Consider the following 24,994-nt stretch of genomic DNA (forward strand, 5'->3'; position numbering starts at 1 on the left):
GTATCTTTTATTGAGACAAGGTCTTGCTCTGTTACCCAGGCTGGAGTGCAGTGGCATGAGAGTGTGATCATGGCTCACTGCAGCCTCGATCTCCCAGGCCCAAGTGATCCTCCTGCCTTAGCCTCCTGAGCAGCTAAGACTATAGGTGCTTCCATCACACCTGACTAATTTTTTAATTTTTTTGTAGAGATAGGGGCTCCCTATGTTGCCCAGGCTGGTCTCAAACTCCTGGCCTCAAGCGGTCCTCCTGCCTTAGCCTCCTGAAGCTCTGGGATTACACATATGAACCACTGTGCCAGGCCACAATTTCGTATCTTGACTGTAGTTACAGGTACATGAATGTATACATGTGACAAAATTGCACAGAACTTTATACACACACACACACACACACACATACACACAAATGAGTGTTTGTAAAGCTGATAAATGCAATTAAAGCTCTATGGATTGTACGAATATCAGGTTCCTAATTTCTACAACGTATCTGGTTATATAAACATGACCATCAGAAGAGGCTGGGTGAAGGGTACGTTGGATCTCCCTGTACATTTTTTTTTGCAACTCCTTGCAAATCTATAATGATGTTATTAAAAAAGAAAAGTATACCCAAAAAGAAAAGATCTTCAGGAAAAGAAAGAGTTGCTTAGCAAAGCCAGGCCTACAGATAGCAGCTCGAGTAGGACACCAGAGAACAGGCGTCTCAGAGCCCAGTGAGGAAAGAAACGTTGGCCAAATATCCATTTCTTTTTTTTTTTTTTTTTTTTGAGACGGAGTCTCGCTTTGTCGCCCAGGCTGGAGTGCAGTGGCCGGATCTCAGCTCACTGCAAGCTCCGCCTCCCGGGTTTACGCCATTCTCCTGCCTCAGCCTCCCGAGTAGCTGGGACTACAGGCGCCCACCACCTCGCCCGGCTAGTTTTTTGTATTTTTAGTAGAGACGGGGCTTCACCATATTAGCCAGGATGGTCTCGATCTCCTGACCTCGTGATCCGCCCGTCTCGGCCTCCCAAAGTGCTGGGATTACAGGCTTGAGCCACCGCGCCCGGCCCAAATATCCATTTCTTAACTCCAGAAATAAATGCGGGGGACACAAGGAGAAAAATAATTGATTCTGTGCAAACCAAACCAGTTCTGATCCTAGCCCCCTGTGTTCTAACTACAGGAGTGTACTGCTTTCCAAATCCACAATGTTTTATGGCCTTAACGAGCCAAGCTGTGTAATTATCATCACACTATGATGCAACACCTAATTTTAAAATCTCACAATAAAGTCACAGCAGGAGGACAGTTACAAAAGCTATATGATGGGATTGTCATTCAGCTTCCACTACAGTTAACATTAATCTGTTTCTTTTTAGATTCTCAATTCTTTCAGAGTATATGTTGAAACACTGCTTCTTTTATTCGTGTTATATTTTTCTAAATGGTAAAACATTGGTAGAAATCAGTTTGAGGCTTAACCTAACTAAAACTAAGCCCTGAAACTGATTAAAGGAACGCAGCTTGCATTTTTTTATCTCACCACAAGAGGGCTTCTGTTTTTCCTAGTACTAAAAAGGCAGCAGAGTAATTTTTAATTTAGAATATGCAAATATCTTACAAGGGAAAATGAGTTGCAAACCAAGCTCTTCCTGCAAACACCAAGATTTGACTAACTGACTATACAGTTTTTTGTTTTGTTTTGAGACAAGGTCTTGCTCTGTCCACCCAGGCTGGAGTGCAGAGGCATGATCCCAGGTCACTGCAACCTCTACCTCCCAGGCTCAAGCCATCCTCCCACTTCAACAACCTGAGTAGCTGGGACTACAGGCATGCGCCACCACATCTGGCTACTTTTTATTTATTTATTTATTTTTAGAGAAGAAGGCTCCCTGTGTTGCCCAGGCTGGTCTTGAACTCCTGGACTCAAGTGATCCTCCCGCCTTAACCTCTCAAAGTGCTGGAATTACAGGCGTGAGCCACCCTGCCTGACCAACTACACAGTTTAGTAAAAAGTGAAATATTACTGAAGAATCTCTATAACATATACCTCAAAACTCAGTTTTCGTTTTTTAAATATGGCATATAAATGATGGAAACTAGCCAATCACTTATAAAGCATGTTGATGATTTCATTTCCCAGTTGGCAAATGAAATAGGGCCAAGTGCCACCTTTCTTTTTGTTAGCTTTGTTACTAACATATAGAGCTCAGCATCGTGCTCTGAGCATATTGCTGTTACTGTTCAATAACAGCTCTACAGTCAATGGTTCCTTATGCATTATTTAAGATAATTCTGTGATGCCAGAAAATGAATTTCCCTAAGTGTACCCTCTCCACCCACACTAACCTTTATTTATAGGTTTCAGTCGATTTGATGATAAAGCAAAGGTTTGGGAAGAAAGACTCATATTCCTCCTGAGATGCAACCTCAAGTCTTAGGAAAAGAAGGTTTTGAAGTCAGGTTCTGGGAATGTGGAAGAGGAAGCTCTTAAAGGGCACGTAGACTTTGCAACACGCTTTTGTTTTCAGTATTCTCCGCCTTTGTCCTCAACCCTGCCCAGGGTTCCCTTAACTCTACCTCAGTCTCTCCATACAGTTAGGTCCCATTCCTCTATTCCTTCACTATTGATGATAGCTAATAGAGCTAAGCACAATATCACAATAAGCCAAAAGCTGCCTTTTTTCTTTTTCTTTCTTTCTTTTTTTTTTTTTTTTTTTTTTTGAGACGGAGTCTTGCTCTGTCGCCCAGGCTGGAGTGCAGTGGCCGGATCTCAGCTCACTGCAAGCTCCGCCTCCCAGGTTCACGCCATTCTCCTGCCTCAGCCTCCCAAGTAGCTGGGACTACAGGCGCCCGCCACCTCGCCTGGCTAGTTTTTTGTATTTTTCAGTAGAGACAGGGTTTCACCGTGTTGGCCAGGATGGTCTCGATCTCCTGACCTCGTGATCCGCCTGCCTCGGCCTCCCAAAGTGCTGGGATTACTGGCTTGAGCCACCGCGCCCGGCCCTTTTTTCTTTTTAATTACTCATTGCCTAATTTGTAGAACTCTCTGAGTTCTATTAAAGTTTGGCAAAGCCTATGCAAATGAAACCAGGTACCTATTTTTTGCTCATCATAAACCCAAATGTTTTCTAGAGAACCAACTGAAAGAGATTTTCACCGAATCTTTTTATTTCTTTTTAATCTAGAGAATACAATTGAGAACGAAATCAATAAATATCGTCAATCATTATCTTTGTTATAAGGGAACTAGGATGAACCGTGCTTGCACCACATTTACCCTTGGAGCAACTATGCTTTTTCTATCTCTGGCCTTACCCTGCCTTCCTGCCTCCAGAGTCTGAGATGGAGAAAGGCAAAGGAGCAGTCAGATGGAGGATAGGGCTGAGCAGGGAGTTGCTGGGAGCAACAATGGGGGTTGCTGGTTTGCTTTCAACACTGCTCCCACTTTATTGGCTATGAATTAAGGCAGTCAAATGGGCATCTAGGAAACATGACCAAGATCTGCATTAGGGAAGCAAAGAAGATTAAAAGGCACAATTGCTGGCCAGGCATGGTGACTCACGCCTCTAATCCTGGCACTTACGGGAGGCCCAGGCGGGAAGATCACCTGAGACCAGGAGTTTGAGACCAGCCTGGGCAACATAGTCAGACCCCATCTCTACAAAAAAAAATTAAAAATTAGCCGAGCATGGTGGCAATTGCCAGTAATCCCAGCTACTCTGGTGGCTGAGGGAGGAAGATCCCTTGAGCCCAGGAGTTGGAGGCTGCAGTGAACTATGATCAAACCATGGTAGTCCAGCCTGAGTGACAGAGTGAGACCCTGTCTCTAAAAAAATAAAAACAAAAGGCACAATTGCTGGCCAGGCGCGGTGGCTCACATCTGTAATCCCAGTACTTTGGGAGGCCGAGGTGGGCGGATCACAAGGTCAGGAGATCGAGACCATCCTGGCTAACACGGTGAAACCCCGTTTCTACTAAAAATACAAAAAAAAAAAAAAAAAAAAAAAAAGCCGGGCGTGGTGGCAGGCGCCTGTAATCCCAGCTACTCCGGAGGCTAAGGCAGGAGAATCGCATGAACCCGGGAGGCAGAGCTTGCAGTGAGCCAAGATCGCGCCACTGCACTCCAGCCTGGGCGACAGAGCAAGACTCCATCTCAAAAAAATAATAAATAAATAAATAAATAAATAAATAAATAAATAAAAGGCACAATTGCTTAAAACACAAAATCTGTGCTCTGTGCAAAAGACACCACACTGGGAAACTGGAGCTCCAGCTTTGACCCCCTAGTCTGCCATCACGTGGCTCTGTGAACTGAACTCCTTACTGAATACCCTTTCCTTGCTATGTGAACTAAAGCAAATATATAAAATTATGTTGAATACAGAATTTCTAAAGCTTATCTCAATATCAACTTCAACCCAAGACTCAGTGTGTGCTAGGCACAGCCCAGTAATTATTGGGTCTTCCTGGAAAAACGAGTCCTTAAGCCAAATTCTCTTCCCATGTGATTAAAGAAAAAATTGTGCTAAAGACTAAACTGAGAACCTCAGCTAGAATCTACAGGATGTGATTTTTTTTTTTTAAGCATAAGTGTATAAGAAGCATAAATCTACAAGGTCTTCCCTGGAGGGATAGAGTTTAAAAGATGGGGCCAGAAAGAATAGAGTTTTGCTGTTTGACATTTCCAAGGAAACGTTCAAGTGCCCCAGTCAAGTTCAGTCCCGTTTAAGGGAGAAAATTCGAAGTTTGTTTTTCAGCTCAGCCTGACTAGCGGGGATTTGAGGAGTGTGTTTGTTTTGTGTCTTCCTGTGTGCAATGTTCGCCTTTTAAGAGCTTGCTGGCTCTATCACGAAATGAAAACCAGCAGCCATCGACGTGCCTGCTGCTGGAATGCTGCACATTCTCTAAGCCCCAATTTCACTCGGGAAATTAGTGTGGGTCAGATCCATGACAGCAGCCAACACTGAGGATTCTCAGGGGTCACTCTTGGGTGGCTTTCTCTGCCAGACATAGTGCTGGCTGGACTTGCGTCATGATCACGCGCTTCTTGGCAATGTCTAGGCTTTGCATGGTGAGAAGAGAAGGCAGTGGCTATATCAAACACTATTCTTCTTTTTGTTGTTGTTGTTGTTGTTGTTGTCGGAGACAGGGTCTCGCTCTGTCACCCAGGCTGGAGTGCAGTGGTGCAATCTCAACTCACTGCAGCCTCCAACTCCTGGGTTCAAGTGATCTTCCCACCTCAGCCTCCTGAGTAGCTGGGACTAAAGGCGTGCACCACCATGCCCAACTAATTTTTAAATTTTTTGTAGAGCAGATTCTTGCTATGTTTCCCAGGCTGGTCTCAAACTCCTGGGCTCAAGTGATTCTCCTGCCTCAGCCTCCCAGAGTGCTGGGATTATAGGCGTGAGCCACTGCACCCGGCCCGCTTGTACTTAATAGTTGCCTGGTCAACCCTCTCCGGAGGTGTTGCCAGGGTTGGAATTGACCAGGAGAGAAATAAAAACACAGTGGTGCACAGCAGAAGAGAAGCGGTTTCTGAAGGGACAAGGCAACGAAGTTAATGTGTCACTGGTCCAAGCAGCAAAGCACTCATTTGTCCCCTTCAAATTTCAGACCCTCAGTATTGAAACGTCTTCCAGATGATCTGAGGAACCAGATGAGAGTCTGATGCTAGGACCTCAAAAGTCCTAAAATGTATTTAGATAGAGAAAGTACTAATTATTTCTACTTGGTTTCACAACTTTGCAAGAGAAACAGCCATTTTTATCTTAAGAGGTTCTTAAATAGGCACAGGAAAGTAATATAATTTGCCAAAGATGACAGAAAGTCTACGAGAAGTTGAAGTCTTTTTACCTTTTCACATATTTTCTTTAAAAAAAAAAAAGTATCCAGTTTCTTTGCAATATGCTGCAGTTTGTCTTATTTACGAGGTTTATTTTCTTATTGGATCAAGAGTTTGCTGGGGATAGGGAAAAAGAGACTTAGGGAATTTTTTAAAACTCGCCTTAAACACTTAGGGTTATTAATTCTCACGAAGAAAAATATTTATTTAAAGAGCTGATTCATCATTTTATAACCTAGAGAATAAACATACCAAGGGGCTGAGTATAGGGAGGAAATATGGAGAATTAGTCATGAAAAGCATTCAAAGGAAGAGGCCGGGCAGGAGAATGAGCAATGAATAGGGCCAGAAGGAGAAGGGGCCGCCAGTCAGTCAGCACCGGTGTTGATAGACTTTATTTCATTTAGTCTCAGCCGCGGGTAAACATGGTATCTCCGTTTGATAGATGTGGAGACTGAGGCATGGGGCAGTACATACATTATTTTGAGTTCATACAAGTAATACCTGATAGATCAAGGTTGGGAACAAAGGTTGGTCTGAGAGAAGTCTCTTTTCTACTCCACATACTATGATGGAAAGAAAACTGAACTTGGCCTGGCTCAGTGGCTCACGCCTATCATCCCAGCACTTTGGGAGGCCGAGGTGGGTAGATCACTTGAGGTCAGGAGTTCGAGACCAGCCTGGCCAGCATGTTGACACCCCTGTCTCTACTGAAAATACCAAAATTAGCCAGGCGTGGCAGTGCACACCTGTAATCCCAGCTACTCGGGAGATTGAGGCAGGAGAATCACTTGAACTCGGGAGGCAGAGGTTGCAGTGAGCCAAGAGTGTGCTACTGCACTCCAGCCTGGGCAACAGAGCAAGACTCTATTTGAAAGAAAGAGAGAGAGAGACTGTTAGAGAGAGAGACAGAGAAAGAGAGAAGGAAGGAAGGCAGGGAGGGAGGGGGGGAGGGAGGGATGAAGGAAGGAAGGAAGGAAAGAGAGAGAAAAAAGAAAGAAAGAGAGAAGGAAGGAAAGAAGGAAGGAAGGAAAAAGAGAAAGAAAGAAAGAAAGAAAGAAAGAAAGAAAGAAAGAAAGAAAGAAAGAAAGAAAGAAAGAAAGAAAGAAAGAAAGAAAAAAGAAAGAAAAAAGAAGGAAGAAAGAAGGAAGGAAGGAAGGGAGGGAGGGAGGAAAGAAAGAGAGAAAAGAAAGGAAGGAAGGAACAAAAGAAAGAAAGAAAGACTAAATGTAGGGAAGGGGAAAGGGAGCTGGTCTAAGTTTTAGACCCAGCTCTACTACTGGTTGACTGTGTGACCTTAGGAAAAATGCCTTGATTCATCTGGGCCTTGGATTCCCGAGAGATTGGGGTCTGTGAGAGACTGAGGTCCGTGAGAGATTGAGATCCGTGAGAGATTGGGGTCTGTGAGAGATTGAGATCCATGAGAGATTGAGGTCCGTAACTTGAGGCAAGGTCCAAGTCCACCACTTTGTTTGAGAAATCACATTTATTCTGCCCACTGTTGTAATCAAAACCAACCTGAGAATTTGCCATCCCTCTACATTGGTGCCACTGTGAAGGGGGAGCCCACTGGGCGTTGGCTCAAGGATAAATTAATATATAACAGGGAACAAGTATGTTTGGAAAGAAATGGGCTTTATAGTGTTCATCTCAAGCACTGTCCACTAATTATTTAATTGAAGAATAATTTAAATATTAGGAAACATAGAGGTCTTTATGATTCAATGGGGTTTGACAATTGTATACACATATGTAAACCACCACCCAAATTAAGTTAAACAACTTTTCAACACCCCAGAAAGTTCCCTCATGCCCCTTTCCAATGAGTTCTACCAAGAAGGAAACCACTGTTGCAATTTCTGTCACCATCGATTAGTTTTACCTGTTCCAGAACTTCACGTATGTGTAATCGTATCTGTGAATCCATCTTCATTTCTAGAGGAACAGCGATGGTTCCAGGAGGTGGGTGGCAAATTATCTTCACATTGACTATGGAGTCAGGATTGTGAGGTCCATTCAGTGGCAGAATGAAAGTCAGATGAAATGTTGGTATTTGCCTCTTCACCCCAGGAAGTTTATAAATTTTTTGAAAACAAAATCTGGGGCCGGGGACGGTGACTCACGCCTGTAATCCCAGCACTTTGGGAGGCTGGCAGACAGACCACAAGGTCAGGAGTTTGAGACCAGCCTGGCCAACGTGGTGAAACCCTGTCTCTACTAAAAACACAGAAATTAGCCCGGTTTGTAATCCCAGCTACTCAGCAGGCTGAGGCAGGAGAATTGCTTGAACCCAGAGGTGGAGATTGCAATGAGCTAAGATCATGCCACTGCACTCCAGCCTGGGTGACAGAGCAAGACTCCGTCTCAAATAATAATAATAATAATAATGAAGAAGAAGAAGAAGAAGAGCGTCTTTTCCATCTCAAGAGGCTTTGAATGGGAGTCCCTGGGCGGCTTTTAGAGAGGTGTAAAGAACCTGCTCTGCCAGGAAAAGATGAGAAGACTTCTTTCTTGTAATTGTTCAGGAACTTCATGGTCTCGGTCAGTTCACTGTCAGCAGAGGCTTAAGAAAATAAACTGGCCGGGCGTAGTGGCTCACACCTGTAATTCCAGCACTTTGGGAGGCTGAGGCAGGTGGATCACAAGGTCAGGAGTTCAAGACCAGTCTGGCCAATATAGTAAAACCCCGTCTCCACTAAAAATACAAAAAAAAAAAGATGGGTATGGTGGCGGGCGCCTATAGTCCCAGCTCCTCAGGAGGCTGAGGCAGGAAAATCTCGTGAACCTGGGAGGCGGAGGTTGCAGTGAGCAGAGATCACGCCACTGCACTCCAGCCTAGGCGACAGTGCGAGACTCCATCTCAACAAAAGAAAGAGAGAGAGAGAGAAAGAGGAAAAAAAGGAAGGAAGGAAGGAAAGAAAGAAGAAAGAAAGAAGGAAAGAAAGAGAGAGAGAAAGAAAAAGAAAGAAAGAAAGAAAGAAAGAAAGAAAGAAAGAAAGAAAGAAAGAAAGAAAGAAAGAAAGAAAGAAAGAACGAACTACATGCTAGACAGTACACTTTTGGGATTTTGACAGTTTCTTGAATACACAGCATAAGTTGTCCTAAGCTAATAAAATCAATGCTTTCTGCTGCCAAAAACCCTCCCCCAACACAACACACATTCTCTCTCTCTCTCTCTCTCTCTCTCTCTCTCTCTCTCTCTCAAGGTTAACCACTGTAGCCACTAGAGGACAAAAGGTTTCAGATGTGTTCCACAGATGAATGTTTGATATCATGGGACAGGACAGAGCCAGAACAATCGCCTCCTCTTTGGCCAAAACTTTCCCATTAGTGTATCAGAAATGTGCAGGCTCCGATTGCAGAATAAGTAAACAGGATATAATGGGTTTTCAATAAATGCTACGGAGCCAGACTCCAATTCTATTCGAAGAGGTTTATTTGACATGCAGAGCCTACTGGGGGAATTGAGGACAGAGAGGTAAAGGGAGTTGAAGTTCGCCAGTGAAAACTGGCACACAATGTGGGTGGAGATCCACCTGCAAACTGCAGAGAGGTGAGACGGTTCTGACTGGAGCAACCCTAGAAGCTGGAACACCTTTGACTGAAATATCCAGGATTGTCGGAATAAAGAACCTTAGAAGGAAATAAGATTTGGAGAGCATTTTGGGATCCTTTTTTTCTGTGTGGTTTTTTGTTTGTTTATTTGTTCGTTTTTGTGTTTTTGTTTTTGTGGGAGAGTTGTTTTAGAAAACCTGAAGCCAAGCCAAGAATAATAGAAGGTCTAAAATCAGACAACTGGTTGAAGCAGTTGATATGGTTGGGCTCTGTGTCCCCACCCAAATCTCATGTTGAATTGTAATCCCTATGTGTCAGGGGACGGGCCTGGTAGGAGGTGATTGGATCATGGGGGCAGATATCCCCTTTGCTGTTCTCGTGATAGTGAGTTCTCATGAGGTCCGATGGTTTAAAAGTGTGGCACTTCCCCCTTCACTCTCTCTCTTTCTCTCCTGCTGCCGTGATAACACATGCCTTGCTTCCCCTTAGCCTTCTGCCGTGATTTTAAGTTTCCTGAGGTCTCCCCAGCCATGTGGAACTGTGAGTCAATGAAACCTCTTTTCTTTAAACATTATCCAGTCTCAGGTAGTATCTTTATAGCAGTGTGAAAACAGACTTATACAGCAGAACTTGATCCTGGGCTTCTCAATTCCTAGTCCTGAGTTTTTTCTAATTCACTTTGCCCCTTCATTTATCTGCTACGTATGTAGCCACAAGGTACAAACAAATCAAAAGCATTTGCCATCAGAAAAAAAAAAAAAGAAGAAGTTCATGTTCTGATAGATTGAAACTAGTTTTTATCAAGATTGAATGTCTTTCTGATTTTAACCAGAAACAAATTAATTTATGTGTACATTGTAACTTATTTTAACACAGACTTCTTTAAGGTGTAGAAGGCCAAATGATTGGGGAAAAGAGGGAGGCTCCATTCCCAGATGAAACTGGGGGACTCCCCCGCTTCTAAAGCTTGGACTGGCCACAGAACACACTGTCCTTGGAAGCCCTTGGGAGCCTGTCTGCTGCCTGGGTCTTAACTCTCCACTAACAAGTTAATGAAATAATCAGTAAAGGGCCGGCACACTTGGAATACAATCTGAACATTGTTTCCTTAGTGCCTTTGTGTCTTTAGTCACGTTCCCTAGAAGCAGCATGTGAGACCAGGATCCTGGTGCTTTTGGTTTATTGAGGAAATGTGCTTCAGTAAAAACATGTGAGGGAGTCCACTAATTTGCTAGGGTTGCCATAGACTGGGAGGCTTCAACAGCAGAAGTTAATTTTCTCGGCCGGGCGCGGTGGCTCAAGCCTATAATCCCAGCACTTTGGGAGGCCGAGGTAGGCGGGTCACGAGGTCAGGAGATCGAGACCATCCTGGCTAACACAGTGAAATCCCGTCTCTACTAAAAATACAAAAAAATTAGCCAAGCGTGGTGGTGGGCGCCTGTAGTCCCAGCTACCTGGGAGGCTGAGACTGGCGTGAACCCAGGAGGCGGAGCTTGCAGTGAGCCGAAATCACACCACTGCACTCCAGCCTGGGCGACAGAGCAAGACTCCGTCTCAAAAATAAATAAATAAATAAAATAAAAAAGGAGTTAATTTTCTCACAGTTCTACAGGGTGGATGTTCAAGAACAACCTGTTGGTAGGTTTGGTTTCTCCAGAGGCCTCTCTCCTTGGCTTGCAGACAGCCCCCTTCTCATGGTATCCTCACATGGTCTTTCCTCTGTGCACGAGTGTCTCTGGGAATGTCTGTCCACATTTCTTCTTCTTATAGGGACACCAGTCAGGTTGAGTTATGGCTCATCCTAACAGGCTCACTAAATTAAAATTAAAATTAAAAGATGGTGACCTCTTAAAAGGTCCTATCTGCTAATATGGTCACATTTTGAGGTACTGGGGTTAGGCCTTCAGCATATGAATTGGGGTCAGAAGACATAATTCAGCCCCTAAGGGGGAGTGAGAGAAGGGTGACCAGGATGAGGATGCTGGGAAGCAGGATGTGATCTCTGGGAAAGCCCAGTCATAGCCTGGTCCATGGACAGGGAGGAGGTGACGGTGCAATCAGTCAAACCACAGAGCTGCCTGGCCTTGAAGTAAAGGGTCCGGGTCTTTCTGGCTCTGTATCTGCTAGGTGGCTGGCCAGTCCCCAATGTGTATGTGGTGGGGAAAATGGGGACATCCTGAGGTACCTACCCAGATGTCTCCGGGCAGGGGGACTCCTGTAAGTCTAGAGCACTTTTCCAGAAAAGGTCTCACAGGTGTATGCCTCTCAAACGACCCAGCAGCTGGGGCAGGGGCCCCCAGCAAAGAGAGCCTGGGTGAGGCACCAGCGGCATCCACGATGCAGGGCTACCTCGGCTCTTCTGTGTTTCACAGACATTGACCAGACTTCTGGCTCCATTGGCTAAAGCCACACTTCCAGGTATAAACACAAGATACAGGAGGGCTGCAGGAAAGGGTGGTGCCATTTGCCAAGACCCCTCTCACTCCCAGGGCAGGAGCCCAGGCCCAAATCCCTGACTTCTGCTCAGTCACTATGTCAATGAGCCCGGCTTCTTTCCTCACTTATTTTTTTATTTTATTTTTTTATTGAGACAGAGTGTTAGTCTGTCGCCCAGGCTGGAGTGCGATGGTGTGATCTCAGCTTGCTGCAACCCCTGCCTCCCGGGTTCAATCAATTCTCCTGCCTCAGCCTCCTGAGTAGCTGGGATTACACACCTGCCACCATGCCCAGCAAATTTTTTTTTTTTTTTTTTTTGGAAATGAAGTTTCACTCTGTTGCCCAGGCTGGAGTGCAGTGGCGCGATCTTGGCTCACTGCAAGCTCCGCCTCCCAGGTTCACACCATTCTCCTGCCTCAGCCTCCCGAGTAGCTGGCGCTACAGGCATCCGCCACCACGCCCGACTAATATTTGGTATTTTTAGTAGAGATGGGGTTTCACCACATTGGCCAGGATGTTCTCGATCTCCTGACCTCATGATTCGCCCGTCTCAGCCTCCCAAAGTGCTGGAATTACAGGCATGAGCCACCGCGCCCAGCCTAATTTTTGTATTTTTAGTAGAGATGGGGTTTCACAGTGTTGGCCAGGCTGGTCTCGAACTCCTGACCTCAGGTGATCCACCGCCTTGGCCTCCCAAAGTGTTTTCTCACTTCCAAATCCACCTTCTCTCCTTTCTCATTGCTATCACCTTAGTTCGGGGATCCATCATTCCTCACCCCTGTTACTGAAGGGTTTCTTCTCGGACCTCTCTGCCTCTAGTCTAAACCCCATCTGACTGAGTCTCACACCACAGTCAAATATGAGCAGCTCCCTTCCTGCGGCAGGGAGGGCAAAGACAGAATCTGTTTTGTTAGGCATTGTTTCTCCAACCTTGTGTTTCTTCTGTGTTATTTAACAGAGTGTGACCCTGGGCCATTTTAACCTTTCTGTCAGTTTACTCATTTGTAAAATATAAACAATATGACCAGGATACCTTAGAGTTTGGAGAATTCCATAACCTGACATGCGTTCGGCGCTTAGTGCAGTGTCTGGCCCACAGTGAGCACACCGAGGGCTGCTGTGATCATTTCTGTTGCTAGTGGCCGCAGCAGGCAGAGCTATAGGACCAAGCAGAGTGCTGGGGGCATAGGCAAGGCAAACAGGTGGTGTTAGAAGGGGCCTGGCTGTCCGTTGGGATGAATATCCCTATTATTTCTCCTGATATTTCTGCAGATGGTGAAACCAAGAGCATGTGTAACCCCAGTTTCAGTCTTCATCTCTGACTTCACAGGCCTCCAAGGTCAATGTTAATGTTAGTTGATAGTTGACACTAACTGAGTATGTGAATGTTAGATAAGGGCAAGAAAACAAAAATCCTGTCATCGAAAGAGGTGACTGGGTTCCAGTGAGCCACGATGGTTACACCTGGTGTTAATAATTTCACAGGGTGAAAAACCAGCATGGCAATATTAGCTAATTGGCATGAAATCCACGCTCCCCTGGTTGTTTAGTTCACCAAAGTGCAGCCAACAAAAGCTTGAGCCATATGACCGCCTCTCTCTGGTGGCCCCGGCAGTCTCATCCATCCTGCATCCTGGTCCAGCTATACCCTGTTCCTCAACATCCAAGAGGCTCACACCTGAGGCTGGGCTGTGCCTCACCAGGCCGCTGGCTCTTCTGGGGGGGAGGCCTCCCAGCAGACCCCCCTCTTTCTGCCTGGGGCTCCTCTACCCTCCTCTCTTCCCCCTACCTCCTCTTCCACATACCTGATCCCACTGCAGAGCCTACACGATAACCTTTGCCAAGATGTAAGGAACAGATACCAGATGATTCACACGGCTTTCACACAGGACAAGTTTAGGCCCATACGTTCACACTCAGAGTGTTTGACAGTTGGACACCAAACCATTTCCTTTCCATCAATGCAAAGGCAGGAATAACCATAACAGTGACCTATTTTTTTGTTTGTTTGTTTGTTTTTGAGACGGAGTCTCACTTTGTTGCCCAGGCTGGAGTGCCGCTGCACGATCTCGGCTCACCGCAAGCTCCGCCTCCCGGGTTCACGCCATTCTCCTGCCTCAGCCTCCCGAGTGGCTGGGACTACAGACGCCCGCCACCACGCCCGGCTAATTTTTTTGTATTGTTTTTTAGTAGAGACGGGGTTTCACTGTGTTAGCCAGGATGGTCTCCGTCTGCTGACCTCGTGATCCACCCGCCTCGGCCTCCCAAAGTGCTGGGATTACAGGCGTGAGCCACTGTGTCCGGCCACATCTCGTTTCTTTATCTGCCTTTAATCACCCTCTTTCCTCTCTCTATTTTTCTCGTTTTTTTCTTTTCTTTTCTTCCCTCCAAGTCTGGTCCGTCTGCTTGGGCCCCCATCTCATTTCCCGTTTCCTCATGAAGGCTGTGACACTCTATGAACGCCTCACTATAAAAAGCAGAAGGAATCAGACCCCACTGAGTAGTGCTGTGGGCCCTGAGGACGCTGTTCCAGAGAGCTCTGTCATTCTCCCTGACGCTCACAGACACAGGAACATGACTCATCAATGAGACAGTGTTGCCACCCGCCTTTCTCCCAAGCCTCCCTATAAAAAGAGGAAATGGCCTCTGACACTGGGATGTATGAACAAGAGTTCCACACACAGCACACAGCCTGAGAACTTCTGCCATGGACTTCCGCACTGCTTGTAGGATGCTGGTCTCATGTTTGGGTTTTCAACCACAAATCCAAAGAAAATGTCACTTGAAGTATGATTTGTAGGGAGCAACCTAAAGACTGATTCAGAAGGAAAAACAAAGGTCAAATGGTGCCACTGTGATATGACTTCTGCAATTTAAAAAATAATTCTACTTTTTTAAAAGAATATTTTAGCAATGGAGAAGATGGACATGAAAAGATCTATAATTAGGCTGGGCATGGTGGCTCATGCCTGTAATCCCAGCACTTTGGGAGGCTGAGGAGGGTGGATCACCTGAGGTCAGGAGTTCAAGACCAGCCTGACCAACATGGAGAAACCCTGTCTCTACTAAAAATACAAAAAATTAGCCAGGAATAGTAGCACATGCTTGTAATCCCAGCTACTTGGGAGGCTGAAGCAGGAGAATTGCTTGAACCCAGGAGGCAGAGGTTACCGTGAGCCAAGATTGCACCACTGCACTCCAGCCTGGGCGACAGAGCAAGACTCTGTCTCCAAAGAAAAAAAAAAAAAAAGCTATAATTGTTTTTAAAGTGCATAAAGCAATATTATGGAAGAGAAACGATCAATTAGCGACACCAATCAATAAAGCTAGAATGAGACATAATTAAGCTAGTTCAAAGGAAAGTCTGATGAAAGATTACAAAAAGCTCTCTAATTATGAGGAGAGGAAAGAAGAATCTCAGGCAAGACTGCCAAGGAGGTTACAAATTTGTTAACCCTGCAGCAGAAATGAGAAACCCAACAATCAAAGAGAAAACAAAACAATGTCATTCCAACAATGGACAGGCTCCATTCTCCAGTTAAAAGGATCTACCACCAGGTTTAAAGTCCTCAGCCAAGTTCTTTCCAGATTCCCCAGAACCACTTAGCAAACACACATGGCAAGAGCAACCTTCAACTCACTCTATTATGAGTACAATTCATCAAGGACTGAGGACCCTAGAGCATTTCTTCTCCAAACTTTGATCTTCAGGATGCCAAACATGGTAGGCGGATAGACTGGCCTGAAGGTAGTTAGTTATCTCAATTGATTATTCAGTCAGTTACAGATTGAACTCCTGGTTCTACTTCCCTCCTTCTCACTACTGAACTTCACTAGCCTTAAAAAAAAAAAAAAAAAAAAAAAAAGAGAGAGAGAGGAGAGAGGCTAATAATTTGCTCAACATGGATAAAGTCATCTGTGAAAAATAATTTTTCTTTCTTCTTTTTTTTTTTTTGAGACGAAGTCCCGCTCTGTTGTCCAGGCTGGAGTGCAATAGCGAGATCAATTTCAGCTCAGTGCAACCTCCACCTCCCAGGTTCAAGTGATTCTCCTGCCTCAGCCTCCCGAGTAGCTGGGATTACAGGTAAGAGCCATCACGCCCGGCTAATTGTTCGTATTTTTAGTACAGATGAGGTTTCACCATGTTGGCCAGGGTGGTCTTGAACTTCTGACCTCAAGTGATCCACCCGCCTCTGCATCCCAAAGTGCTGGGATTACAAACGTGAGCCACTACGCCCATCCTGATTTTTCTATTTTCAATCAGGCAGATGGAAAATAGAAGGGACTAGAAATGATTAGAGAGTTAATCTAGAAATGTAAAACCCACCTAAGTGAAACACCTTTTCTGCTTTTTCTTTTTTTTTTTTTTTCTTTTGAGACAGTCTTTCTCTGTCACCCAGGCTGGAGTGCTGTGGCACGATCTCAGCTCACTGCAAGCTCCGCCTCCTGGGTTCCCGCCATTCTCCTGCCTCAGCCTCCCGAGTAGCTGGGACTACAGGTGCCCCCCACCATGCCCAGCTAATTTTTTTGTATTTTTAGTAGAGACGGGGTTTCACTGTGTTAGCCAGGATGGTCTCAATCTCCTGACCTCATGACCCGCCCTCCTCGGCCTCCCAAAGTGCTGGGATTACAGGCATGAGCCACCACGCCCGGCCTCTGCTTTTTCTTATTCCACCAACAACCTAGAAATAATTCTTTTTTTTTTTTTTTTTTGTCATGAAGTCTCGCTCTGTCACCCAGGCTGGAGTGCGGTGGCGTGATCTCCGCTCACTGCAACCTCCACCTCCCAGGTTCAGGCAATTCTTGTGCCTCAGCCTCCCGAGTAGCTGGGATTACAGGCGTGTGCCACCACTCCGCCTGCCTCAGCCCCCCAAAGCACTAGGATTACAGATGTGAGCCACCATGCCCGGCCAGAATTCGTTTTTTATTGATTATTCAGAAAGTGCTAACATTCAGAATTGACGCTTTGAATCCCGTTTCATTTTCTTGTTTTCTCAGCCGAGGTGGAGAGGACACGACACACCCTGGAAGGAGGACGTCTTCACATTTCAAGTCACTGTGGCCAGTTCTGGCCCCAGAACCACCAGGCACTGGGAGGATCAGAGCAGACGTCAGAGACGTCTCATGCTTCCAGACCCTGCCATTCCCATCTCCTTCTTTGTTGCAATAGAGCAGACTTCTGGAATTGGCAGTAAACTGGCATTTGCTCTCCTAGTGTAAAAGAAAATCTGCTTCAGAGAACAAGTAGCAAATTCCCCAAAACAAACACTTATAATTAAGTAGTGTGTGTGTGTCTTGGTTATAGGCCACCAGCAATGAAAGGGCATAGCCTGGTGTGAATTTGCATTTGAATTCTTACCAAGGAGGCAGGCCCAGCAAACCAATTAACCAATTAAATCAATTAACCAAATATGTAATTAACCTTGAGAACAGAAGTGTCAACAACAGAAGCACAACAAAGAAAGTAGCTTCCTCTTGGAATTGTCTACTGGGTTTAAGCCTTTTAGTTTTCTGTCTTAAAGGCATAGCCGCAGAGGGAAAACATTGTCTGGGCATAAGACCAGTGGCCACGCAATGTCATCCTATGGACTGGCTGGAATCCAACCAGAGGCAGTGTTTCCCACCTGTTCCGGCCCATCGTCTGTAAGTAAATACACAGGAGTTTTGGAGGACGTGGTCCATGAAACACTGGCCCATTCATAGTCATTCCTTATGGAAACACACACGTCCACTATTAAGAAAAGGGGACTAGCCGGAAATTTCCAAGACAGATCCTCCCTTGGAGATGACAATACCTGGTAATTCAGACAATTGATTCTAAGACAAAAGGGACCGAGAAAGGAATGGCAGCGTCTGCTAAACACAGTTATGCGAGGCTGTTGTTTGGACTGAGCTCCGACTCTGGGCCCCAGCAATTAGCCTGAGTAACCAGTATGGAGTCACTCAGGCTAATTGCCACAAGATCTGAATGAACTCTGAAACAGGCCAGTTTTCCCAAAACAGAAGATACACAACAACCAGTCGAAAGGAGCCTAGTGTACCAGAGCCTGAGTGACGAGGAAGTTCCCCTCTGTTTTAACCATCTGTAGGGAAAGTAAATTTGAAATGATCGATCCACTTTTTGTCCCTTATTTCTGCTCTCTTCAGCCTTTTTGTGCCTATAAAGCAAACCTCCTCTGCTCCACCCACCAGAACACTTACTCTACCATATAGAAGGAGGTGCTGCCCGTTCTAGCGTCACACATAAAAGGCAGTTTGATCTTTAAAGTGGTTGTAATTTCGCCTTTTGACAGCTTTATTTTATAGAGGTTTAATCTGTACACAGAAATCCCTGGGAAAGAGGAACTTGTGTGGCTATAGGAATTCTGTACTGCTCTGTGCAATTCTGACACGTGGAAATTTATCATTATCAAGACAATACATTAACGCCTTGACGTGATGACTTTTCAGTAGCTCACCTTATAAAATTTTAGTTTTCAAGTAGCTTCAGAAATGTTACTTAGAATTAATGATGTGAAAAACACTAAGCTAGGCCTGATGCCTTCGTGTAGCTTTCATTTAGAGGTGGGGTGAAATTCACTCAGAAAAAAAATAATAACCAACAAAGAGTTATATGTTAAACAGCAAAAAGAAAATAATACAGACCAGAAGCAAATATTTATTGACCGAGTAAGGGAGACTGACTTAGACCATTACTCACATCATTTCAGAAAAGCCGAAATCACAAAGGAGAGGTAACACGATCAAATCATTAACAGGGAAGCAAAAGCAAGTACACCAGGAACCTGGAGTCTTATCAGGAAAATAAATATGTATGTGAAATCTCATACGGGATTTTCCTATTGCTTTCCTATAAAAGATGTGGTTTCCGATGTTGACCTGGGGCAAAATCAAAGCTCACCTGGGCTAAGTCAGCACACAGTTCCTAATCCTTAAGTAAAAAGATACACTTGTGAACAGTAACGCTCAGTCAAGCTCCCAGCCTCTCCACCTCATCAGGGAGTTAACGTGCATTTTATAACCGGGCCAGGATGTTTGAAGAATCGCATTCCATTCACTAAAAACCCAGGGATCTCATTCCCATCCCAAATGCAGGGCAAGCCCTCAGTGTTGTTTCAGTTAACCTCGCTGGGCCTCAGTTTCCTCGTCTGAAAAAGGAAGGGACTTTGGAATGGGAAATCTCTACGATCCCTCTCATGATTCGAATAGACTATTTTTCTTTTCCACCAATAGAGGAAGGGACTTTTTGACAGCCAACATTTCCATTCCTACTATTTTGGAACAACCAGAACACTGAAAATTTGGTACGAAAAGCTTTTCTTACGATAAAGAGATAGCATTTCTTTGAGAACAGTTGCTGAAACTTTAGTCAGGGAACTTATCAAATAAAGAAACCACCTCATTTCAGACTATGGGCTGAGTCCAATAAAGTCAAACCCAATACCTCCCAGGAATTTAGAATTACACAGTTGTTGATCAAGTGGAGAGAAAAGAATGTGAATTTGTTTTTTCAAGATTCTCCAACACCATATGAAGTGTGGCTGCCTTTTCTTTAAATCATATAATGGAAGAAAACAAACTTCTAGAAAAAGATATGTATCATCTCCTCCAAGTGGTGACTGGTCCCTGATCAATGTGCTGTGGTTTACCTTGCCTTGAACCCAAAACAATCCCTTGTCCTCACAGAGCCTTGGGGATGTCTGGATGTCTGATTCAGGAGGCTGAATTCCTATTCTAAGATGCTTCATACAAATTGTATTCTGTCTACATCTGTGCAAGTTAAGTGTGTTAATACTGACGTGGCATGGATTTAATCATTGTAATGTTTGATAGACTGATAATATATGATGTTAATGTTAAATATTAAATGTAATAATGGGTTTTGTTTGTTTGTTTTTTGAGACAGAGTTTTGCTCTTGTTGCCCAGGCTGGAGTGCAGTGGCACGATCTCGGCTTGCTGCAACCTCCGCCTCCCGGGTCCAAGTGATTCTCCTGCCTCAGCCTCCCGAGTAGCTAGGATAACAGGCACCTGCCCCTATGCTTGGCTAATTTTTTTTTTGTATTTTTAGTATACATGGGGTTTCACCATGTTGGCCAGGCTGGTTTTGAACTCCTGGCCTCAAGCTATCCACCCATCTTGGCCTCTCAAAATTCTAGGATTACAGGCGTGAACCACCGTGCCTGGCCTAAATGCAATGTTTAAAATAAGAGTACAATGTTAATGTTAAAATGTTTTCTTAAATGCTTTTTTTTTTTTTTTTTTTTTTTTTTTTTTTTGAGATAGGGTCTTTGTCCCCCAGGCTGGAGTGCAGCAGCAGCAATCACAGCTCACTGCAGCCTTGAAATCCTGGGCTCAAGCGATCCTCCCACCTCAGCCTTCAACATTGCTGGAATTACAGGAGTGAGCCACCACACTCTGCCAGATAATACTTTTTCAATGGAAACAATATAGAAACAAAAACTAGAAATAAAATATTCTAAGCCTTTTGCAAGAGAGGAGTCACTAGGATGGGATTATGTCCGGAGTTGGTTCCTTAGGGTGGGTTCATGGTCTCTCTGACTTCAAGAATGGAGCCACGGACCTCTGCGGTGAATGTTATAGCTCTTAAAGATGGCACAGACCCAAAGAGTGAGCAGCAGCAAGATTTATCGTGAAGAGTGCAAGAACAAAACCTCCACAGCATGGAAAGGGACCCCAGGGGGTTGCTGCTGCTGGCTGGGGGGGTGGCCAGCTTTTATGCCCTTATTTGTCCCCACCCATATCCTGCTGATTGGTCCGTTTTATGGAGTGCTGTTTGGTTCATTTCACAGAGCATTGATTGGTGCATTTGCAAACCTCTAGCTAGCTACAGAGCGCTGATTGGTGCATTTTACAAACCTCTTGTAAGACAGAAAAGTTCTCCAAGTCCCCACTCGACCCAGGAAGTCCAGCTGGTTTCACCTCTCAGGATCTCATTCCACTACTGAGCAGCCAGGCAAAGGTCAAACTACTTCCTCAGGGCAGCCAAGAAGCTTGAGAAAATTCCCAAGATTCCTAAGAAGAAAAAGCCACTGTCCTGTCCCTTCCAGCCTGCACAGCAGCTTTCCTTTCATCCTTTGCCCCCCAAAGCCAACCACTGAGCTGCCTGTGTCTTCCTTGCATGGATTTAACTTTATCACACATTGACTTACATAAAATAAACATCTTACACTGAAACATAAAAAGGCTTAAACTTGTGGAATCGAATGAATCTCCTGCCTCACCTTAAAATTTTTATAGAGCTAATGGCCTTTACACATATGTACTAAGTCCATAGCATTTGATTCTTACTCCTGTTCTTACTCCTTTTGGGTAAGAACTATGATTACTCATCGTCTTCCCTTAACACATAGGTTGAATGAATTTGTTATAAGAAATGGAGACTTTAGGTCAGGCGCAGTGGCTCATGCCTGTAATCCCAGCACTGTGGGAGGCTGAGGTGGGTGGATCACCTGAGGTCAGGCGTTCGAGACCAGCCTGGCCAACATGGTGAAACCCTATCTCTATTAAAAAACAAAAATCAGCTGGTGTGGTGGCGCATGCCTGTAATCCCAGCTACTCGGGAGACTGAGGCAGGAGACTCTCTTGAACCCAGGAGGTAGAGGTTGCAGTTAGCCAAGATTGTGCCACTGCACTCCAACCAGGGTGACAGAGCAGGACTCCATCAAAAAACAAGAAAAAGAAAGAAAGAGAGAGGGGAGAGAGAGAAGGAAGGAAGGGAGGGAGGGAGGAAGGAAGGGAAAAGGAAGGGAAAATAAAGGAAGGAAAAGGAAAAGGGGATTGTAAAGAGAGAAGGAAGGGAGGGAGGGAGAGAGGGAGGGAGGGAAAAGAAGGAAAAGGAAAAGGGGATTGTAAAGAGAGAAGGAAGGAAGGGAGGGAGGGAGGGAAAAGGAAGGGAAAAGAAAGGAAGGAAAAGGAAAAGGGGATTGTAAAAATTCCTTTTAGACTCTAGGTGAGTTTAGAGATAAAATTAAAGTAGTATGTTAGTAATTCATCATTATGAAGATACAACAATATGTGGTGGGATTCTTGTATTTTAGATTTCCAGATTATCTTTCTGAAAGCAAAGGTCTGTTTTCTCCTCAGTGATACACAGCCCTCTCCCTGGAACCTGATTCAACATAACACATGGTACATTTAGCCTGTATCCCTATTGTCACAGAAGCCTCTGAAGAAGCAGACAGTACCACTGTGTATTTGAACATCCACTAAAATAATGTTTTCTATGGTTAGAAAAACACATACAAACACATACACACACTTAGTTAGAGTGTCTTATAACTTAAGCTGTTGTTCCTAAAATAAAAATATATTTCTGGAAATTTCTTTCAGAGGAGGTCTAACTTCTACACAAGATGCATTGTATATACACTGATGAGTTAAACAGTTCACGTGAAAATAACCCTTTTTATTTATAGGCTTTGGGAGTTAGCTTAAGTAAAAACACTAGTAAACAAGTCTTGAAATAAGTTTTCCTCTATATAATATCTTTTAAATGGACCATTTGATTTATGAATAAAGTGATTATAATGCAAATGCTGTTAAGGAAAGAACATATGTAAATGATTAGAAACTATTGGGGATGTCTTCACGGTGTATTGAGTCTGAAGTGTGATATATTCATGGCAGCTACTAAACTGGGTGGATATTTCCACTTCAGGGTGGCTATTTTGCATAAACTCACCCAGCTTACTAAATAGAGCTTAGGCATCTAGAAGTGAAATCCAATGTGCAAAATGATCTCTCAGCAACAAGCCACCTTGCCCAAAGGGTGCAAAAGAACGCAAGGAACACCAGGCCATACTTACTTCCACTGGCAGACCTAATTTGGGGAGAAAATGCTTTCTTTTTTAAAAAAATTTTATTTAAAAAAAATCCATTCCGCCAGTTTTCAGACCAAAAAAAAAAAAAATTTTGTCACCAAAATATAAACTTCCCAGAGAGGTTCACACATAAACATACTTAAAACAACTAGCACAAATAGCTCTCTTCCAAAGAATGGGTATATCTTTGTTACAAATTATATAAATGGTTATATAGTACAGATTATAATTGTTTCTCCACAGAAAAGTAATTAAGATGAAGTTTTTTTCTAAAATTAATAAGCAAAAGTGGCCAACTTGCCGGGCGCGGTGGCTCACGCCTGTAATCCCAGCACTTTGGGAGGCCGAGGCGGGCGGATCACAAGGTCAGGAGATCGAGACCACGGTGAAACCCCGTCTCTACTAAAAATACAAAAAATTAGCCGGGCGCGGTGGCAGGCGCCTGTAGTCCCAGCTACTCAGGAGGCTGAGGCAGGAGAATGGCGTAAACCCAGGAGGCGGAGCTTGCAGTGAGCCGAGATCGCGCCACTGCACTCCAGCCTGGGCGACAGAGCGAGACTCCGTCTCAAAAAAAAAAAACAAAACAAACAAACAAACAAAAAAAGTGGCCAACTTGTATCATTGAAGTATTAACTCCAAATAAGTAAGATATACTGGAGCTAATTTGAATTGCTAAAGCATTTTAAGATATTCTTTTTTTTTTTTTGAGACAGAGTCTCACTCTGTTGCCCAGGCTGGAGTCTAGTGGCACAATCTCGGCTCACTGCAACCTCCGCCTCCCTGTTCAAGCAATTCCCGTGCCTCTGCCTACCAAGTAGCTGGGACTACAGGCGCGCACAAGCTCTTTGAAGTCATTCCCATAGTCTTCTAATGCAACAAGTAATTGTCACTAATTCAACTGAAAAGATGAAAAGTTTGCCAAAAGCATAAACTAAATCTGAGGAAGGACTCCTTCTCTTGTTTCTCTCTCTCTTTTTTTTTTTTAACTTAAAGGGGGAAAAAATGTACTGATAAATATTTAAACAATAGATATATTATTTCATATTAATCATAAATATTTAAATAATAGAAATACAACTAATATTAATAAATATTACTTAATATTAAGATTTTAAAAATACACTGATTCTATTTTAAATAATATATTTAATAATATTTGAGGAAATTCTTATGAACAGTAAAAATTAACGATTAGGAAAAATACTACAAAAAAGGGAACAGAAAGAATTTACAGTTAGCTAGGGGAAATCCCCTCTGGAAAGCGTCTCCACACATCTACTCTCATTAAGGAAAAAAACTACTGAGCACGTGATTGAAGTGTTCCAGAACAGAAAATGTAAAAACGGAGTTTTCAGAAATATCAGGAAGTAGCTGGGCCTGGTGGCTCACACCTGTGATCCCAGCACTTTGGGAGGCAAGGAGGGTGGATCACCTGAGCTCAGGAATCGAGACCAGCTGGCCAACATGGTGAAACCCTGTCTCTACTAAAAATACAAAAATTAGCCAGATGTGGTGGCACACACATGTGATCCCAGCTACTCAGGAGGCTGAGGCACGAGAATCACTTGAATGCGGGAGGCAGAGGTTGCAGTGAGCCAAGATTGCACCACTGCACTCCAGCCTGGGCAACAGATCGAGACTCTGTCTCCAAAAAAAGAAATATCAGGAAGCCAGTATCAGATCCTTAGTTATCAACAGGGCCATGGGTAGTGAGAGTTATGTTTTGTGCTAGAATGAAAACCGTATCACACGGCCTATGGTGCTTCATTCATCTACACTTGGATTGATAGTCCACATTAGGAATTAGTCCTCCAGAAATGGGGTTCTAAATTTTTTTTTTTTTTTTTGACACGGAGTTTTGTTTTTCTCGCCCAGGCTGGAGTGCAGTGGCACAATCTCAGCTCACTGCAACCTCCGCCTCCCGGGTTCAAGCGATTCTCCTGCCTCGGCCTCCCAAGTAGCTGGGATTACAGGCATGCGCCACCATGCCTGGCTAATTTTGTATTTTTTAGTAGAGACGGGGTTTCTCCATGATGGTCAGGCTGGTCTTGAACTCCCGACCTCAGATGATCCACTCGCCTCGGCCTCCCAAAGTGCTGGAATTAGAGGTGTGAGCACTGCACCCAGCCTAGGGTTCTAAATTATCCACTAAATTCGCCTTTCTGTCCACTGCCCTTCAAGGCAGAGGGGTGAGTCTGCCAATTTCATAATTCTCCATGGTGACCATTGGCTGTAAATTCTGGACATGCATCTCTCCAAAGTATGGATGAATCAAAATGTGTAGTCAGGATAAAGAGTAGAGTGATATCCTTCCATACCCATCTCTTTCCTTCCCCT

The 24,994-nt window shown here is 44.3% G+C and overlaps 1 protein-coding gene and 1 pseudogene across 44 annotated transcripts in view; one reads left to right on the plus strand and one right to left on the minus strand.

Moving 5' to 3' along the window:
- LOC126957185 (uncharacterized) overlaps positions 1 to 19,683 on the plus strand; it is a 107,481-nt pseudogene extending 87,798 nt beyond the window's left edge. The window contains exons 4-5 of the transcript XR_007726679.1: positions 15,774 to 15,899; positions 16,814 to 19,683. The product of XR_007726679.1 is annotated as an uncharacterized LOC126957185 (transcript). The remainder of the gene's footprint in view (positions 1 to 15,773; positions 15,900 to 16,813) is intronic.
- Positions 1 to 24,994, minus strand: part of BASP1 (brain abundant membrane attached signal protein 1) — a 1,209,505-nt gene that overhangs the window by 147,792 nt on the left and 1,036,719 nt on the right. The window contains exon 1 of one of the 43 annotated variants that reach the window (XM_050794753.1): positions 16,318 to 16,321. The exons of 41 other annotated variants lie outside the window; for them this stretch is intronic. The gene's annotated coding sequence lies outside the window, so the exon portion shown is untranslated. Of the gene's footprint in view, positions 1 to 1,141; positions 1,146 to 16,317; positions 16,322 to 24,994 lie in introns of those variants that run through there. One more of the 43 variants, XM_050794748.1, reaches the window with a different exon arrangement.

Source organism: Macaca thibetana, chromosome 6 (assembly GCF_024542745.1).
Source record: "Macaca thibetana thibetana isolate TM-01 chromosome 6, ASM2454274v1, whole genome shotgun sequence".
NCBI lineage: Eukaryota > Metazoa > Chordata > Mammalia > Primates > Cercopithecidae > Macaca > Macaca thibetana.